The following is a 3088-nucleotide window of genomic DNA, read 5'->3' as shown; positions in this document are numbered from 1 at the left end:
TTTTTTTTCTTTCTTAAAATGTGTATACTTTTTTTGGCACCCTCTGTATTTACAAAAGGGACTAAACTATAACTATAGTAGTTGTATGGTGAAGAATATATGGTCAAGAATATCAACTGATATAAGACAGAAATTCTAAATTTTAGGGTAATATGCCTCAGATATCCTAAGGCTTTTTAATGGTTTTACTTTGGTTTTTAAGTTTTCTTTCCTCTTTTGTTAAGTTGCCATTCAGGTGATTTCAGATACTCCTGTGTAACAACTGTCTTTGTTGGCTTAGTTATCAATAGGCGAGTTGATCTTGAACTTCAAATATTTGAGCATTTATTATATGCAAAGCTTAGAACTGTGTGCATGGAGAATAAGTATAAAATGTATAAAATCAAAATGCCTGCCTTTCAATGTAACAGTCATTCAAATACTTGGAAACAACTCTGATATTACTTTTCCTACCTCAGGTCTTCTCTCTTCTGTGGAAAGCAAATTTGATTCTCTTAGTTGTTTTTCATATGATTTAGTTTTCCAGTCCCATTACCTCCTTCCTGGTTATCTTCTTCTGGGTCTATTTATGGTCACTGTCACTAGTAAGAGATTATATTTCAAATTATAATTCTCAAAAAGTTGCATGAACTGTAGCAATTTTCAGTCACTGTATTATTTTATTAACTAAATTTATGTAACCTTTTAAAGCTGACATTTCACACTGAAGACTCATCTTGAGCTTACAGCCAACTAAACTCTCAATTAATCATCAACTAATATTAAAATTGATTTCTTACTAGTAGTATACTTTTTTTAGATAATGGCATTTACACTTATCCATGATAAATTTTGTTTTGTATTGAGCCCATTTTTTCTATCTGTTCAGATATTTTTGATTTTTGATTATGTCTTTCCTTGTGTTATCTAATCTTCCCAGGTTTATGTCACCAGCAAAATTTATAAACTATCGTTTAAATCTTCAAGGTGTTGATAACATTTACTAAAGGAAGGCCAAATACAGAGCCCTGTGACAACATGAGAGTTTTCCAACCAGAATGATATTAAGCCATTGATTAATAATCTGAGGACGGTTCAACCAATTCTCAATCTATCACCTAACTAGCATAAGAAACTATCTTGATTTCAGCAAGCTGTATTTGACCTATTTTATGTTATTTCTCTGATCTCTTAGTCTCCTAATTTTGTCAAAAGTAAAATTAGTTTAGCATAATTTATCTTATTGAACCCAATTTGGCTTCTGGTGCTCTCTATACCCCGACCCTACACTATCATAGGCTGACGTAGAATTTTGCTGGGAATCCTTGTTGAACTCTTAATCTTTAGTTTATAGAATCTAGTCTCTCTTTTTTTTTCCTTTGAAATTGAGAAAATTGAAATAGAATTTTCCTGTTTCTAGTCTTCTAGCTTCTCTTCTATTTTCCATGAGATAGTATGGAGATCTTTTTTTTTTTAATTATTTTTTATTGTGAAATACACATTTTTTAGGATTAAGTATGGAGATCTTAATGTTTTAAACTCTAATTTATCCGTTCCTAGAGATTTGAACATACTAAAAAGCTTCTGAATGCTCTTTTGTTATCTTCCACCTCAGCCTTCAATTTCCTCTTAATCTGTGTTGACAGGTTAACCTCTTAGCTTTTTAATAGTGTTCTGCTCTTCCCAGTCTGGAAGATTATTCTTGATAAAGAAAATGGAAGCAAAATAAGAGTGGAATAGGCTAGATTCTCTGTATTACCTTTTAACATGATAGAAGGGCCTGTTTCATCTTTTTGTATCCAACTATGTTAGAAAAAGACTCTGTATGTTAGTCATTTTTATAAACTTATATTGATCCTCTATTATGTGCCAAGCACTGCATTAGATTTTTGGACTCCAAGATGAGTAAGACACGGTCTTTTCTCTCAAGGAAGTGACAATATATGAGTTGTTGGGGAGATACATATAAATTTTTGCAGAATAGCAAGGTAAGGGCTGATAGAGGATGTTCGAAATCCTGTGTACTCAGGAAAGAGCAACCACTCGTGTTTAACAGGGCAGGTTTATATGAGCCTCCACAGAGGAAGTTCTATATAAATGGATTTTTAAAGGAAGTGTAGACATTTTGGGTGGATTGCACTGGGATTGGGGGAATAACATTCCTTCTGTTATACGAAGAACGACATGTGCAAATAAATGGAAGGTAAAGACCAACATGGTATGTTGAGAAATGTTATCTGGTGTGGTTGGAATGTGGAATATAAAAGGGGAGTTTCAGGAAATGAGGCTGGAGAGAAAATCAGGACCATACAGAGAGGACCTTTAGATTGTGCTAGAATTTGGACTCCAGTAGGTACATGTGTGTCATGGAAGGATTTTAAGTAGGGGATATGATCAAAACCTGGCCAGTCACAGTCCTTCCTTATGATATGCTATATAAGTCAGATTAAGCTAGGTTATGTTGTGGTAACAAACAATCCCCCAATTTCAGTGGCTTATATTGGGTTCTCAGAAAAGTCATGACGCATTTTTGCAACAAAAAACAGAAAAAATACGTCATGACTTTTCCGACAACCCAATAGTAACAAGAGTTTATTTTTTTGCTTATGCTGCCTCTCTGTCATGTGGCTCTGTTTCAGGACCCAGGCTAGAGATGCAACTCCTACCTGCGACACTTCCCTCGTGGGTGGGAGACATGAGGTATGGTAGAATCACACCATTGCTCTGAAAGCTTCTGTTCAATAGTGGGATGTATCATTTCCTTACATTTCATTGGCTAAAGCAAGTCACATTGCCAAGCCTGACATCAATTTGGCAAGAATATTTAAACTTCTACCAGGGAGGGGCAGCAGATATTTTGAATAATGGAATCTATTTACATGTATCAAATTTTATTTCTTTATTTTTTGGGATTATCCTGAAGCTGCTGGTGGCCATGTCCCCAGTGATGTAAAGTAACCTGAGGGAATGAATCTAGTAGTGTGCTGAGAAATGAGAGACAAGAAAATGTCCTGGACCAGGTGATAGCAGTGAAGATGGGAGAAGGTGTTAGAGTCTGCATATATTTTGAAAATGGAGCAAACAGGATATGCTAATGAACACACTGGAT

At 34.8% G+C, this 3088-nt stretch overlaps 1 protein-coding gene across 2 annotated transcripts in view; it reads left to right on the top strand.

The window, feature by feature from the left end:
* Positions 1-3088, top strand: part of AHCYL2 (adenosylhomocysteinase like 2) — a 158755-nt gene that overhangs the window by 35765 nt on the left and 119902 nt on the right. The window lies entirely within an intron of this gene.

This window comes from Hipposideros armiger, unplaced genomic scaffold (assembly GCF_001890085.2).
Source record: "Hipposideros armiger isolate ML-2016 unplaced genomic scaffold, ASM189008v1 scaffold_97, whole genome shotgun sequence".
Classification (NCBI taxonomy): Eukaryota; Metazoa; Chordata; class Mammalia; order Chiroptera; family Hipposideridae; genus Hipposideros; species Hipposideros armiger.
The sequence above is the reverse complement of the archived record's forward strand: the minus strand, read 5'-3'. Positions and strand labels throughout refer to the sequence as shown.